The sequence below is a fragment of the Chrysochloris asiatica genome, unplaced genomic scaffold (assembly GCF_000296735.1).
Source record: "Chrysochloris asiatica unplaced genomic scaffold, ChrAsi1.0 scaffold00101, whole genome shotgun sequence".
In the NCBI taxonomy this organism is placed as follows: Eukaryota; Metazoa; Chordata; class Mammalia; order Afrosoricida; family Chrysochloridae; genus Chrysochloris; species Chrysochloris asiatica.
This window is the reverse complement of record NW_006408619.1, coordinates 6,338,030-6,355,670: the sequence shown is the minus strand read 5'-3', so window position 1 is coordinate 6,355,670 and position 17,641 is coordinate 6,338,030.

The window sequence follows — 17,641 nt, the reverse complement described above, 5'->3', positions numbered from 1 at the left end:
AGTGGAGTGATTGACTTTGCAGTCCAGGAGCGGAGGTCCCTGGGACCATCAAGTGAGAAGAGTGGAGAGCGTGACCCTACCCAGAGAGGCAGTGATGCCAGGGATGGAGACAGAGATGATGATGTGGACAGATGGAGTGGCTGGGGACACTGGACTCAGGGAGGGGGACAGGCTGTGTGCAGATGGCCGGTGGGCGGGCCTGTGGGGTGTATCCTTTGGTTATTTGATGATTCATGGAGAGGATTGTAATCATTGCAATGAAACAAAAAACGATGGCATGGATGTAAAAGTGATGTTCTCATGTATAAACCCACATAATTCACAATAAAAACTTAAAAAAAAAAATGTGAGGCAGAGACAGATCCTGCATTTCCTCACTCTGAGAATCAGCAAGAATTGGAAGCAACATTTTACTGCTCTATGCTCATGTTTGGTAAGGTGGAGGATCAGAGAAAAAGAGGAAGACCCCCAGCGAGATGGATTGGCAAAGTGGCAGCATCAATGGGCTCAAGCATGGCAACAGTAGTGAGGTTAGCCCCGGACTGGCAGTGTTTCATTCTGTTGTGCATAAGGTCGCTATGAGTTGGTACTGACTCTATGGCACCTAACAACAGCAATAACAACATGTTTATTTTTAACTGTCAAGGACCTTCTTAAAGTATACTATAGTGGGTTCTCTTCCGAACACTCCACAATCCAATCTTTCACAAGGATGCACAGTTAAGGCCATTTTCTTGGCCTTGTTTGCCAGTTCTCACTAATCCTGTATAATTATAATGAATGGGTGTCTACCAAACCCCCGACTCTTTAGATTTTTGTCCTGTGATACCATTCTCCTCTCCTATCATTTATTTATTATTGTTATCTCCTATCATGGAGCTCTGGTAGCATAGTGGTTACGAATTGGGCTGCGAACCTCAGGGACAACAGTTCGAATCTACCAGCTGCTCCGCGGGAGAAAGATGAGGCTTTCTGCTCCAGTAAAGATTTACAGCCTCAGAAACCCTGTACAGGGTCGCTATGAGTCAGAACTGACTCCACGGCACATAACAACACAACAATCATAGCTTGGATATATTCTTAGACTGAAATAAAATAAATAAATAGATCATATTTGGATATGATGAAGCCTTCAGGCTGAAGGTACTGGGAATTTAGAAGTATCTTTCCCATCTTTTACTCTCTGTTCCCAGGTTGATGCACTGTACTAATATTCACACGTTTCCAACCAGAACTGTATCGATCCATCTGAAGTCCTGTGGTCATGATCATTGCTTCTTTGTTTTCTTTGAATGTTGTACATTTTCAATTCAGAAGTAATGTATTAGTATACACTTTTATTAACAATCCAAATATTTTCAGACAATCCAATTTTCCTTTATCTAGCAAAGGAAAGTTCCCTTTGTTTATTTCCCAAATCTATATTCCTTGGCTGATGTAAACATTATTTTCAGTTTGTGGCATTCCCTTCCTGTTCCTTCCTCTGCTTCTATACATACATATGCATATAATTACATGTAGGAATGCAAATGCTGTGTATTATTTGTGCTCGCTTATGGAATGTAAGTAATGCTCTAGCATTTGATTCTTTTGGACAATATTTCTGAAAGCATGCATAAATCTTCTTCATTTTTAAACTGCCGCAATATACTCAGCCATCATTTTGGCTAACCTCTTTCCTCTATTCGGATATTTTGATTATTCTGGAGTTTTTGTCATTACAAAAAATACTGCATTAACCTTGTATATGCATCTTTGTATATGTGGGATAAAATTTCTTGAGTTTATCCCAAGAAGTGGACTTAATGACTTAAAATGATTTACATTTAAAATTTTAATAGATATTGTCCAGTTGTCCTCTAAAATAGCTATGTAAGTTTATACACCTGTTAGCAATGTACAAAACTATCCACATCTACAAGCTGTAAAAAAAAAAGAAAGAAACCGAACCAAAAACTAGATATCAACGAACTGTCAAACTGTCAATTCTTGTTAGCACAGTTAAGTGAGAAATGAATGGTGTCTCACTAATGCTTTTATTTTATTTTATTGATGACTGGTAAAGCTGAGCATATTTTCCAAGTTTCTTGGTCACTTGAGAATTTTTTCTTTTCTGTCAACAGCATATATGGATCCTTTGTTCATATTTCTCCTGTCTTCCTCAGATTCCTGGGCCTACCTCAAGTGGACCAATTTAGGGTTGATTGTAATCTCCAATTGACAGCATGTTATAAAGCTGTAGGATTTGAAGTCATGTGTACGTGGACGCTAATCCTAGTTGTGTCCCTGAAGAGTTGGTTGATTGCATCAGGTTACAAAGACTGTTCTGCTTTCATGTCTATTGTTGTTGTTGTCAAGTGATGTCGAGTCCGTTCCAACTCATAGCAATCCTGTACAGGGTTTCTGAGGAGCAGCTGGTGAGTTTGAACTGCTGACCCTGCTATTCGAATGATCATGCGCTCCAGGGCATTATCCCACAGTGCCACACCAGGACTCTTGGACGTCTATGTTGCTAGTGTTATTTAGTACCATCGAGTCAGTTCTGACTCATAGCCATCCTGTGTAGGGTTTCTGAGGAGCAGCTGGTGAGCCTGAATTGCTGATTAAAAATACTATCAACCACCTTGTAAGAGGGAGTCCTGGTGTGGTGCTGTGGGCTAATGCCCTGGACTGCAAAGTCAATTTGAACCATCAGGTCAGTGGTTCAAGCTCACCAGCTGCTCCTTGGAAACCCTATATAGGGGAGCTCTGGTAGCGTAGTGGTTACGAATCGGGCTGCGAACCACAAGGTCAGAAGTTCGAAACTACCAGCTGTTCCACGGGAGAAAGATGAGGCTTTCTGCTCCCGTAAAGATTTACAGCCTCGGAAACCCTGTACAGGGTCACTATGAGTCGGAACCAACTCCACGGCACATAACAACAACAACAATGGGTCGGAACTGACTCAACAACACTTAACAACAATAACAACAAGTTTGTAAGGGCTGTGTGTGTGTGTGTGTGTGTGTGTGCCTGTGTATGAGGCAACTTCCAGAAGTTCGTGGGAAATGTAATTAAGCCGTAAGGATCTTCTCCCTGAAGCCTGTAAATAAGTGTATATACATATGATGACCAGCAGGACATTTAGATTTACCCTATGGAGTCCTGCTGTGGTGCTGTAGGGTAAGCACTGGACTACTAGCCACAAATCAGCTATTCAAGCTCACCAACTGCTCCTCAGAAACCATATACAGGATCACTGTGAGTTGGCACGCACTTGACAGCACTTAATAATACCAACACCACCAACAACAAAGGGATATCATTTCTGCCAGGTTCTGCAGCCCATCTCTGGCAGGCTTCCATTTTGGGCTCTTGGTACCTTGATACAGATGTGTACTAGACTTCCACCAAGGAGGACAGCTGATCCATATATTTTAAGTAAATCTGGAGGCTAATGCTGATGTAGTTTCTTTTCTCAATCATGAATTACTTCTTTACTTGTGTTCTGAATCTGCTTTCCAGTTGACTCTCTGCACTCTTTTATCTGCATGTCTCATCCCTCTTGCGCCTGCCTGTGTCCTGCTGTCTGTACCTCTGGCTATGCACTGGAGCCTCCATCTTAGCCTCACTAACTAGTATGCACCTTTTTCACTGCTGCTCTTTCATTGACTGAGCCAAGATTTGAAGTTAGTGCTTGCCAATTCTCCTACCCATTCTCTTAGCCATGCTAATGATGTTACAAATCCCTCTCCTGTGTCTCTCACTTCGAGGAATTTATTTAATCTCTGAGTTTAAGTTTTCAGATCTGTCCTTGAAGGTAACGATGCCAAATTCACACTGCTATTGTAGAATTTCAAAGGAGATCTTGTATTTAGCACCATGTCATGTTTACCTCTTGTCTTCCTGCCTCACTGACAAACAGTCCTCCAAATAGCTTTCTATTAGTTTGGCTTATTGTAATTCTTTAGTAGAGGAGATCAGCAATATTTAACTTCAGTGGGCATTTGGGTGGCTTCCTTCTAGGACATAGAACCAGAGGAAAATGTTGATAATGAATTTCTCTAAAAATTGAAATAACATTTGTAGCCATAGCTTCACATTATGGCTCTGGCTAAATATGAAATGGCCTGTTAAAAATTAAAAAGTCAATCAAAAAGCTGTCTTTACAGTAGTTACTAGGATTTGGAGAATGAGCTTTTTAGAGGTTATTACTTTTCCAGAAAGACATTTTCCTGGGCTACATGATCATGTTCCCCAGCCCTACTAACTTATCACTACATCACTGCCTAGAAAAAGGGGGTGTCAATGTCCAAGAGAAGGCCAAATTGATTTTAAATTATTAAAAAAAAAAAAAAAAAAAAAAGTAGACTCCAGAGAGATAGGATAAAATCTGAGTATTGAATATTTTACAAGGTATCCAAGAGCCAAGTCAGGTTGGTACCATGGTTTTGCAAAGAAATTGATGGTACCCTATATTCGAAGGGGACACGATCACAATGGCAGGAAAGATTGTAGGAGGCCTAGTTGGATAACTAGACAAGTCTCTACAGGGAGAAAATCTAACAATTGTTTTACCTTCTGCTCTGTGTCTCAAGGGGCTTTGATAGTGTAGTGGGCTACTCTTGGTCTGCAAACTGCAAAATCAGCTGTTTGAATCCACCAGCAGCTCCACAGAAAAGATTGACACCCTGGAGACCCTACACAGGGTTGTTATGAGTCAATGGCACACAAACACGACCAACCACTCTATGTCTAACCAGACACGTTTGTGATAATAGAAAATTGGGACAGTTTGACAAGCTCTTGACCTAATATCACCTAATAGCTAGTTTGGATGCTTAGTAATCAATAAGCCAGTTGCTGTCAATTGCACTCTGACTAATGAACACCTTAAGTGTCTTAGAGTAGAAAGAAGCCCTATTTGCATTTCAATAGCTGTGATCCTTCAGAAGGAACCTATCAGGACTTTCTTCCTAGGTACCTCTGGATGGCTTTAATCCTCCAACTTTGTGATTAGCAGTTCAGTATGTTAGTCATTTGTAACACCTATGGACCCCAAAGAATCAATAGTGCCTTCTCTTGCATTTAATTTCATTTTAGGGTTTCTCAACTAGAATAAATATGGTGGAAGGGAGAGCAAGACAAAGAAAAAATTTAAGAATTTCTATTTTGTTTAGTTTCACACTAGAGGGTAGGGACTCCCCATATTCATTTTGAAAAGAGTTTTTTGAAGTGATTTGACCCTAGAGTCACATTTCAGCTAGAATGTTTGTTGGTGACGTGCACGCCTCAGAAAGTTCAAACTAGGAAGCAGCTTTGCTGGATTCTCAGCACACAATTCTTCCCTTGCCTTCTTGTGTCTTTCACAAGCTCTCCTGAGTGCATCTTGTATTTTTGTGTGTTTGTGTGTTGTTTGTTTTTGTTATCTTAATTGCCATTTCTTTCCAGCTGGAATTCAGCCTTTCCTTTCACTTGGTGAAAAGCATCCCCAAATATGTTGTAGAGGATGTGCTAATTAATGGATGTCCAAACATCTGGGGAGACACAGGCAAAGTTACAGTTGACAGGCAATAAACAAATAGAGAAAGGGCGGACAGTTTGAGCTCATCAAAGAGACTGCTTAGAGGAACGTATTGTATACTCTCTCTGCACCTGTTTATTAGCACAGTTTCATCTGGAAGGAAAGATGGGTTTGTCTCACTCTGTGTGTCCTAAGCTAATGTCTGATTCTGTAAATGTAAACCATTCTATACTCTGTGGGGAGAATCTTATAGGAAGAGTGGTGTTTAGTAATTCTGTTAGCAATCTAAAGTTACTGAGTCTTTCTCTGTTATATTCCATGTGTACACGCAGATGCACCCATTATATTAAGATGTTATTTCATCCCTGCACCTTTCATCCAGTCTGATTTTTTTTTTCTTTCTACCTCCAGATTCTCTCTACTCTAATCAAGGCAACCATAATAAAAATTAATAAGAGCTAAAATTTATTAAGGAGTTCTGGTATAGTGCTCAAGAGTAAGCACAGTATGAACTACAAGGTCGGTGGTTGAACCCTACCAGGCGCTCCTCAGAAACCCTATACAGGGTCTCTATGAGTCAGAACCAACTCAATGGTACTGAACAACAACATTGATTAAAGACATATGAGGTATCAGGTCTTCCCTTCACACAACACATGCGAGTTACATGCAGTCATTCTCCCCATTTCACAGCAGTGAAAACTCCAGGAACAGAGAGGTATCTAACATGGTCAACATTAAACAGCTATATGTAGCCTCATTGCTACTCATAGTTGTTGGTCAAATCTGTTAACTGGTATAACTTTGATGCAGAGTATTACTGAACTCAGAGGCCTTCTCTTTCTCTCTCTCCTTTTTTTTTTTTTTTTTTCCCCATTGTTTTCTTTTTAACAATCATCAAAAATTATTCATGAAGCAACTGTATGGAAAATCCTGTGCCAAAAACGAGGCCAAATTTGATTTAAAAGACACGTTCCTTGCTAGCATACCTGCTCACAAAAGTACAGGCAAACAAATATAACTCCTCTTAGAGTTTTTGGGTATCTGATATAAAGATTGCTGGAGTCCAGTCAATCTAAATATCACCTGTAGAAATGTACTGGGGAACTTGAAGATGAGAGAATGAACATTTTCTGTGTCTGTTAAAATCTTTGTAACCATACTACCAACATCCTTTCTGAAAACATGCAAAGAGGGAATATTATTTCAGAAATTTGAGGCTGGTTGATAAACAGTACTTTCACCTGTTACATAAGGCTTTTTCAAGTTTTATACCAAAACATCAAGTTTTGAGAATTTTAGAAATTCTATTGGGGATGAGGGAAGCAAAGTAAAAGTAAACCCATGAACTTTCTTTCCTTCCCTTGTCTCTTCTTCCTCTTACCTGCCTCCCCACCTGTTTTATAATACTTTGGAGAGGTGAGGAAGGGAAAGGGAATTCGGAGAAAGGAGTTGTGAATAGTCTTGTTATATATGGTGGTAAAGTAAAGGAGCTCTGGTAGCGCAGTGGTTGGTTATTAATTGGGCTGCTAAACTCAAGGTCGACAATTCAAAACTACCAGCCCTTCCATAGGAGAAAGATGAGGCTTTCTGTTCCCCTAAAGATTTACAGCCTTGGAAACCCTGTTCAGGGTCACTATGAGTCAGAACCAACTCCACGGTACTTAACAACAACAACAACAACAAAGTCATTCTTGAAGCTTATGCGGCGAGAGGAGTCCTGGTGTAGTGCTGTGGGTTAATGAGGTAGGTAGCCTGTAAAGTAGGTTTGAATCACAAGGTGGGCATTTCAAGCTCATCAGCTGCTCCTCAGAAATCCTATACAAGGTTGCCTGCTCACTGAAAGATTGGCAGTTCAAACCTACCAATCACTCCTTGGAAACTATACAGAGTTGCTATGAATTGGAACTGACTTGACAACCCTTAACAGCAACACCAACAAATACAAAGGATTTGTGCTGGTATAGTGCTTAAGAGTTCAGATGCTCACCATAAGCATTGGTGGTTCGAATCCACCAGCTGTTCCATGGGAGAAAGATATGGCAATCTGTTTCCATAAGATTTATAGTCTTAGAAACTCTATGGAGCAGGTCTACTCTGTCTTATAGGACTGAGAGCGGTGCAAATTGAATTAACTCGACAGTAGGGTGTTTTGTGTTTGGTTTATAGGGAGAAGTCTCTCCAGCATGAGGAGAACAAGTCTTGCCCAAGTAGCTGGACACACAGATCCTCAGATCAAGCAGACAGTGGGAAGAGAGTCAGGGTTTCATAGTGATCTTAGTAACCAGGAATCTTATTTTGATTTTCAATGGCTCATTCTAAATGTGCTTTGATGTTGCAGTGGGAGTAAACTCCATCTCATGGTAACCTCATGAGTGTCAGAGTACAACTGTGCTCCATAGGGTGTTCCATGCCTAGATATTTGGAGGCAGATTTCCAGGGCTTTATTGTTTTGTTTTTATTGTGAACTGAGTAATAGTCTATATGGGAGAACATCAGCTTTACACCATCATTTCATTGTAATGATTACAATCTCCTCCGTGTGTCATCATTCAACAGTATTTGCTTCCATTCCCTCTGTTCTATTTTATTTTTTCTGTTTTTTTTTTTTTTTTTTTTGGGGGGGGGGGGGGGGGGGGGGGGATGGATACAAGCAGAAACACTCAGGAATATATAATAATTTAAACAACCAAAGGGCATATTCTGAAAGACTGCCTCCTGGCTGCCAGTACACAATCCCTGTCTTTCCATGAGACCAGAGTCCTCAACTGCTCCCTCTTTCCATGTCCTCATCTCTGCCTCCATCTCTGGTGCTGCTGATTCTCTGGATAGGGTCCCACATTCCGCTTGTGTTCTTCTCCATTGATGGTCATAGGGTCCTCTGTTTCTGGACTGACACAACTGTAAAGGTAGAAATTTTGTAACAAAAATGAGGGAGTATTTAATCTTATTCTTGTAGTAAACAATCATACTGCCATTTTTGTTTTGGATTTTTCCTGCTGATATTTCTTTGAAGATATATCTTCTGTTGCTCTAGCTGTTCCAGACTGGTCTGCTTGTTCATTCTAGTGTGAATTTCCTACCTCAGAAGGTTCTGGATAGGGCTCAAGAGAGAATTCCTCTCTTGTTCTGATCTTATTCTTTTTTTTTTTGAGTTTTATTTTGAATTTAGTGATAGTTTACATGGGAGAACATCGGTTTTTCATTCATCATTTTATTACAATTATTAAAATATCCTTGGTGTGTCATAATTCAACAGTATTTGCTTCTATCCCCTCTGTTTTTTGTTTTGTTTTGTTTTATTTTGTTTTGTTGTTGTTGTTGTTTCATTTTGGTTTCTTTGAGTGGATGTACACAAAAACACTCGGGAATATATAATGATTTAAACAACCGATGTGCACATTCTACATGCCTGCCTCCTGGCTGCTAGCATATAGCCTTTCTCTTTCCATGAGCCTAGAGTCCTCAGCTGTTCTCTCTCCATGTCCTCATCTCTGCTTTCCTGTTCCTCTGGATAGGGTCCCACCCACATTCTGCTTGTGCTCTTATCCCTTGATTACTGTAGGGTTCTCGGTTACAGGACTATAAGATTAAATACTCCCCTCTTTTTGTTACAAAACTTCTACCTTTACAGTTGTACAGTCGCAATTAGTCATTATAACAATTACTATTGAATCATAAGAATCTTATCCCCATCTCCATTCACCAGATCCATCTAGACAAGATGAAAACTATTCAGTGTGGACTGTACCTTTCCCCACAGAATCTGAGACTAAACTCCCTCTTAAAAACTTGTAGGCTAGTCACTTTGTGCCTTTATAGCCTCCTCATTTTAGATAGCCAATGTCTAAGTTTCCTGTCCCTATCAACCCTGTACCTAGAGGAGATAGCATTGATACTTAATGTGAAGACTCCTTCCCTCTCAGTTGGTATTTTGAGCTACTAAATCCATAAGTATAGGTCAAGTTCATCCAATTGTAGCAATTTATACTTGTTTCCATTATCCAAAAAAAAATTTTTTTAATCTTCCTATAGTTGACTTCTGATGTCCTGATCTTTTTGCAAAATCACTTTTACTTCTTGCTATCATATGCTCTGAGTCTTGTCTTTTTTTCTCTTTCAAGTACTCTAGCCTATATTTACTATAGTAACTCTTTCACTGTTTTTCTGTGGTTGGTTGGTTGTTGTTGTTAAGTGCCTTTGACTTGGTTCTTATTTATAACAACCTGTAGAGGGTTTCTAAGGAAGAGCTGGTGGGTTTGAACTTCCAACCTTACGGTTAACAGTACAGCGCCTACTCTTCAGCTCCACACGAGGTTACCTTTGTTTGGTGGTGGGCCTTATATAATGAAACATTGAACTAAAACTTTGAGGCATACACACTTCCAACTCTTCTCCAATCTCTAGAAGTAGGTAGGATATCTGCAAAGTTTGTGTCCACAGATATATTTCAGTCTTTACGAAGCTCAAATCACCAGCGGGCACATTCTTGGTCAAGAGAACTCTTGAGGCATTATATTCTTAAATTATTTTGGCCCGTCCTCCTTCTCAATTGATCCTCTGATTGTAGGACTATCCACCAGCTCTGTTTTATGCTTTCCAATCGTCTAGTCTTATCACTGAAATACCATCTGTTTTTTAAAACTAAAATTGTGCATCTTTGGTCCTGACATCTTCCTGAAAACCAAACTGATGTACTGAACTGCTTACCTGATATTTTCTGCATTGGAACGTCTAACACAGTTGTGTTGTGCACAGAAGTGTCCAACAGTGAGTATGAGAAGGGTCAATATCCAGTCCAGGACCCTGTGTCTAACACAGTTGTGTTGTGCACAGAAGTGTCCAACAGTGAGTATGAGAAGGGTCAATATCCAGTCCAGGACCCTGTGTATAAGCCTATGCTGCCAAGGGACTGCACCTGTAGAAGAAAGGAATTACATTTTCCCATAAAAAGAGACTGACTTCCTTTCAGGTTGTACACTCATGGAACCTGTGTCCTCCAAGTAGGAATACTTTTAAGAATTTACACAGAGGCAAATTTGCTTGAAACCTTTTTACTATCTCAAAGAAGATTCCAGAGATCAGGGATCTTGTTAGTCTTGTTCATGGTTGTTATTTCAAGCATTTGAAACAGTGTCTGGCACAAAGAAGGAACTCATTAAAGTTTGTGATAGAAATCATTTAATCATCTTCCAAAATGTTTTTCTCTGCTTTAGCAAAAGTCAATTAACAATGGGACTAACAAGAATACAGACAAATTGCAAGTGAAATGTTACTGTTGTTAAGTGCCATAGAGTCAATTGTGACTCATAGCGACCCTGTATAGGGTCTCCAAATAGTGACTGGTATCTTTGAATTGTTGATCTTGTGGCTCAAACCGACCTTTCAGTCCAGTGATTATCCTACAGTGGCACACCAGGACTCCCTACAAGTCAAATAAATGAACTAAAATGTATTCATTAAAAATTTATTAAGAATAACCATAATAACTAAATTTATTTCATATTTACACCATGGATATTGTTGTTAAGTGCCTTTGAGTCATTTCCAATTCATAGCGACCTCATATAGGGTTTCCAAGGATGAAATACGCAAATATCAAATTGACTACATCTGTGGAAAGAGAAAGAGACGGAGGAAAAGCTCCATAACATCAGCCAAAATAAGGGCAGACTGTGGAATAAATCATCAATTGCTCATATGCAGATTCAAAATGAAGCTGAAGAAAATGAAAACAAGTCCAGAAGACCAAAAATGTGACCTTGAACATAACCCATCAGAATTTAGAGATCATCTGAATAACAGATTTGATACATTAGACACTAAAGAACGAAGACCAGAAGAGTTGTGGGATGACATCAAGAACATCATACAAGAAGAAAGCAAAAGGTCATAAAGAAGACAAGAAAGAAGGAAAAGACTAAAATGAATGTCAGAAGAGACTCTGAAACTTGCTTCCAGCATATAGATGCTAAAGCAAATGAAAGAAATGAGGAGGTACAAGAGCTGAATAGAAAGTTTCAAAGGTTAGCTCGAGAAGACAAAGTCAAATATTATAATGAAATATGCAAAGTTCTGGAGTTAAAAAACCAAAAGGGAAGAGCATGCTAGCCTTACTCAAGCTGAGGGAATTGAAGAAAAAATTCAAACCTTGATTTGTGGTATTGAAGAATTCTCTGGCCAAAATACAGAATGATGCAAAAATCATAAAAAAAAAAAAAAAAAAAAAAAAGATGGAAGGGATTCACAGAGCCAGGACTGGGGTGGTTGACTAGGATTGCCGTGGGTTGGAGTGTGTTTAGAGAGAAGTATAAATTCACATAATTCCAGAATGGCAAAAATACAATTTATATCCAAGCATGGACACTCTTTGTAATGAAAGGCATTAATCAACATGAATTGGTTCTAAGATTAGTCAAGTTGGTCACATGAGTACCATCCCTATTGGTCTCTTCCCAGTGGGTGGTATGTGCTCTGACCACTCAACATCTGTTTCCTTGCACTTTGTGTTTTCTACTATTCAGGTTGTCCTGGTTCCCTGATGTCTCAACACGAACACACTAAATGTGTACTGAATGGAAATAGTTATCCACTGAAAATTATATTATGTCATGGAGTACTTTGTCACTATTTTGAACAATTACAAAACAATGTAAATTGACCTGAATAAACAAAATCAATAAGAATAACAAAACAAAACAAAAACAGGTAATCTGATTTAAACTTTTACTTTGAGGAAGTTATTTAATATTTTGAGCATTCTTGTTTGGATATTCAAAATAATTAATCATGTTAATTGATGGTAAAAGTAACCTTTGCTTGTTTATATCTACAAATGGAAGAATCTCAAAAGATGGCTCACAGTCTTTTTCTTCTCTACAAACCAAGACAGTGTGAAGGGATGTGTTTTTTAGGAGATGCAATTGAGATGCTTCCTGCTCATCAAGAGATCACAGGAAACTGGAAATGAGCAGTATTGATGTGTTACTTTCCCATAAAGTTGTTATAATTACATGACAACAGTGCTATGAAAGAAATATCAATCTTTTGATAAGACTATCCTTTAAACAATTTTTTATTTTAGGAAAGTTTTAGATTTCTAGAATTATTTTCAGATACACTAAATAAAGTTTCCATTATTATTAATATTTTCACTGGTATTATATATATATATTTATTACAAGTAATAAATCTATATCAGTATTGAGGCCTGACTATTAAGTAAAGTCCACACTTTATTCAGACTTCATGTTTTCCCTTAATGTTCTTTTTCTGTCCCAGGATCCCATCCAAGATTTTGTTGTTAGAAGTTGTCAAGTCTTCCTCCTGACTCAGGGTAACCCCATGCGCAACAGAACAAAATTCTGCCCGGTAGTGTACCATCCCTATGATTGGTTGCTGATCAGACTTTTGTAATCCTTAAGATTTCATTGGCTGGTTTGTGCAAGTATATAACCAGGCCTTTCTTCAACTAACACTGATTCAATATCATAGCAATATGCAAGCCTCCACTGACGCAAGAGGTACATTGGCTGGGAATGAGTGTCTTCTATAAGGAAGGCAAAAATTCTACACTCATCCACCAATGGTTCAGCATCCCCTCTCATGCAAGAAACTACATCGTGTCTTATAGTCAGGTTTTCTTAATCTCCTCTTGGTTGTGACAAGATGTCAAATTTTCCTTATTTTTGATAATCTTGGAAGTTTTAAAATTTATTGGTCAAGTATTCTGAAGAATGTTATGTGTTTAGGGGCGAAAGATCAAAGAGGTAACTTGACACTCTCATAAAATTTCAAGATTGTCATTGTTGTTGTTAGATTTGCCTTCAAGTAGGTTCCAACTCATAGTGACACTATGCACAACAGAAGTAAACACAGCCCGGTCTTATTTCAACTGTTCAACAGTTACTATGAGCCAATTGCAGCTGCCACAGTGCTAATCTATCTCATTAGAAGGGTGGGTAGGGTGGATTTCCTCTTTTTCGCTGGCCCTTTACTTTACCAAGCAAGATGTCCTTTCCCAGGGACTGGTCCCTCCTGATAATAGGTCCAAAGTATGACAGAAAAGATCTTACCATGTTGGTTTCTAAGATTCTTCTGGTTGTATTTCTTTCAACATCTATCTGTTTGTTCTATTAGCAGTCCATGGGACTTTCAATATTCTTCTTCAACACCACGATTTAAATGCATCAATTTTTCTATGGTCTTCTTTATTCATTATCCAACTTTCACAAGCATATGAGGCTACTGAAAATACTGTGGTTTGGGTCAGGCACACCTTAGTCCTCAAAATGACATCTTTGTTCTTGAACAAGTTAAAGAGGTCTTGTGCAGCAGATATACCTAATGCAATATGTTGTTTGATTTCATGAATGCTGCTACTAAGAGTGTTGATAGTGGATCCAAGCAAAAGGAAATCTTTAACAAATTCAATATTTTCTGCAAAGATCATGATGTTACTTATTAGTCCAGTGGTGAGGATTTTTTGTTTTCTTTATGTTGCGGTGAAACTCATGCTGAAGGTAGTGGTATTTGCATCCAGCATGCATGGTTGCATCATCTGCATATCACAGGTTGTTAATAAGTATTCTTTCAATCTTTTTCCTATAATCTAGTTTCTCAAATTACTTGGGCAGCATGTAGATGGAACAATTATGGTAAAAATATACAACTCTGATGCATATCTTTCCTGATTTTAAACCATTTTTTATCTCTTGTTTCTCTGTTCTAGTAACTGCTTCTTGGTCTATGTACTGCTTCCTCATGAGAACAGTTAAGTACTCTGGAATGCCCATTCGTGGAAATGTTATACATAGTTTGTCAAGATCCACATGGAGAAAAACATTTGTGTAATCACTAAAGCACAGGTAAACACTTTTATGATATCCTCTGCTTTCAATCAATATTCATCTGGTATCAGCAACTAAATCCCTCATACCAGGTCCTTTTCTGAACCCATTTGAACCTCTGGCAGTTCCCTATTGATACACTGCTATACCCATCTTTGAATTATCTTTATCAAAAATTTACTTGCTTGTGATATTAATGATATTGTTCAATCAATTACACATTCTGTTGAGTGACCTTTCTTTGGACTGGACATAACTATGAATCCCTTGCAATTACTTGGTCAGGTAGCTTTCTTCTAAATTTCTTAACAAAGATGAGTGAGTACCTCCAGTGGTGCATCTATTTGTTGAAAGATTTCAATTTGTATTCTTTCAATTCCCAGTGTCTTGTTTTTTGCTAATGCCTTCAGTACACCTTATACGTCTTCATTCGTACCTTGGCTCATGATCATATGCCACCTCTTTAAATGGTCGAACACTGACTATTTTATTTATTTATTCATTTATTTGTTCAGTTACTCTGAGTATTCCTTCCAACTTCATTTTATGTGTTCTGCATCATTCAATATTTTGTCCATGTTATTGTTGTTGTTGTTAAGTGCCATCAAGTCAGTTCTGACTCACAGAGACCCTGTATAGGGTTTCCAAGGAGCATCTGATGGGTTTGAACTGCTGACCTAGAATACTTCAATATTGCAAGTAAAGGCTAGAGTTTTTTCTTTAGTTATTGAAGATTGAGAAATGTTGAAGTATTTTTTTTTTCCCCCTTTTGGTTTTCTATTTCCAGGTCTTTGGAGCTGCCATTCTCAATGTTCTGAACAGTTCTTTAACCTTCTCGTTTCTTCCATCTGACTTAGCATCTCTGGGCTGTAAATCAAGTTTAAGATATATCCATTTGTGTCTTTTCTTTCTTTCTTGTCTTCTTAATAACTTTTTGCTTTCTTCCTATATGATGTTCTTGATGTCATCCCATACTTTCTCTGGTTTTCAGTTACTAGTGTCAGTGCATCAAATCTGTCCTTGAGATGGTCTCTAGATTCAGGTGGGATATATTCAAAGTCATATTAGATTCTTGTGGACTTGTTTTAATTTTCTTCAGCTTCAACCTGAACTTGCATATGAGCAATTGATGGTTTATTCCAGATTTTCTTGACCTTGTTTTGTCTGAAGATATTAAGATTTTCCACTGTCTCTTCCCACAGATATAGTCAACTTGATTTCTGTGTATTCTGTCTGGTGAGGTCCCTATTTATAGTTATATTTGCAACTAACTATGTGCATTGGTATTTGCAATGAATAAATAATTGATCTTGCAAAATTCTGTCATGTGATCTCCAGCATCATTTCTATCACCAATTCCATATTTTCCACTCTTCCTTCCTGTTTGCTTCCAGCCTTAGCATTCCAGTCATCAGTAATTATCAATACATCTTGATTGCCTGTTGTATCAATTTCAGACTGAAGAAGTTGGTCCCATTCTTCAATTTCATCAATATTTGTTTAAGTAATGTTAAGTGGTCTTACTTGTAGGTATATGAATATTATCGTATCACAGATAGATTGCACTTCAAGATAGATTATCAAGTGTTCTTTTTAGTGACAGTTTTTCCTGAATTTATCATTCTTGCATAGTAAACCATATGATTGTCAGATTCACAATGTCCTGTCCATTTCAACTCACCAAACCAAGAATATTGATCTTTATGTGTTCCATTTCAGTTTTTTCATTTCTGTGGAAAGCATTCAATTTTCATATAATCAGACTTTATATATTCCATGTAACAATGATTAATGGATGTCAAAGGCAATTTCTTCTTATTTTGAGTTGTATCCCATCAGCAGATAAAAGTCCTGAAAATTTTACTCCATTTGTGTCATCATGGTCAACTCTATTTTAAAAAAGTAATTAATTAATATTAAAACTTCACTGTAAATTAAGTGATAGTTTACATGGAAGAACATCAGTTTTGCACCCCTCCTATTGTGTTTTGTTTCACTGCAATTATTACAATCCCCTTCATGCATCATTATTTAACAATACTTGCTTCTATTGCCTCTGGTTGTTGTTTGGTTGTTTGTTTTGATATACACAAAAACACTCAGGAATATATAATCATGTAACCAACAAAAGAGCAAATTCTCTTGGCCATCAGCACATAGCCTTTCTCTTTTCTTGAGTCAGGTGTCCTCAGCTGCGCTATCTCTCCATGTCCTCATCTCTGCCTCCATCTCTGCTTCAACTCTATTTTGAGGAAGCAGCTCTTCTCTAGTCATATTTTGAATGCTTTCCAATCTGAGGGGCTCCTTTTTTGGCACTATATCTGAAAATATTATGGTGCTATTTATAATGTTTTCATCTTCTGGCACTGTATCTGATAACTTTACGTGACTATTCATAAGATTTTCAGTTGTTAAACATTTAGATGATTCTGCCTCTCTTTCTTCCTACACTTAGTCTGGAAGCTCACCTGAAACATAGCCACTGTCACTGACCATAATGGTATTTAAGTACCAGTGGCATACATTCCAGCATCTTAGCAACACGCAAACCACCACAGTACAAAAAATTGACAGAAAAGTGAGGGTTGTGCTCATTAGCAAATGAAGGTCCCCCAAAGGTTGCTTCATTCATGTCATCAAGGTACTCCAAAATTCTATCATGTGATCTCAAAAATCATTTCTATCACCTAGAGGATCCTTCCTCTTTGATTCCAGCTTTCTCTTTACAATTAACTGCAATTATCAATGCATGTTGACTGCAAGTTTTATAAATTTCTGATTGAAGAACTTTGTAGAACACTTCAATTTTGTCATTACTGATTTTTAGTGGTTGGTGACTCAATTTGAATAATAGTTGTTGTAGTTGTCTAATGCTATTAGAATAGAAATACCACGAGTGGATGGCTTTACCCATCAGAAATCCATTCTCTCACAGTTTAGGAGGCTAGAAGTCCAAATTCAGAGTCCCAGCTTTTGGGAAAGACTTCCTTTGTTGACTTTATGTTAAGCTCCTTGTTTCCTTTCAGTATCTGTATGCTTAGTATTCCTTGCAGATCTCTTTACATTTTGGCTTTAATCTTCCCCTGGACCTATGGGCTTCACAGTGCAGGGACCTCAGGCCCTGAGGACACATTCCACTCAGTTCTCATCTATCTTGGTGGAAATAGGTCCCTCTTTATGTGCTCAAGTATTTTTCCTTATATCTCTTATAAAATAAAATTTATTTTATGCCACACACTTGGAGTCTCCTGTAAACCTGATCAGGCTGGTGGTGGGATTAATGGTGGTG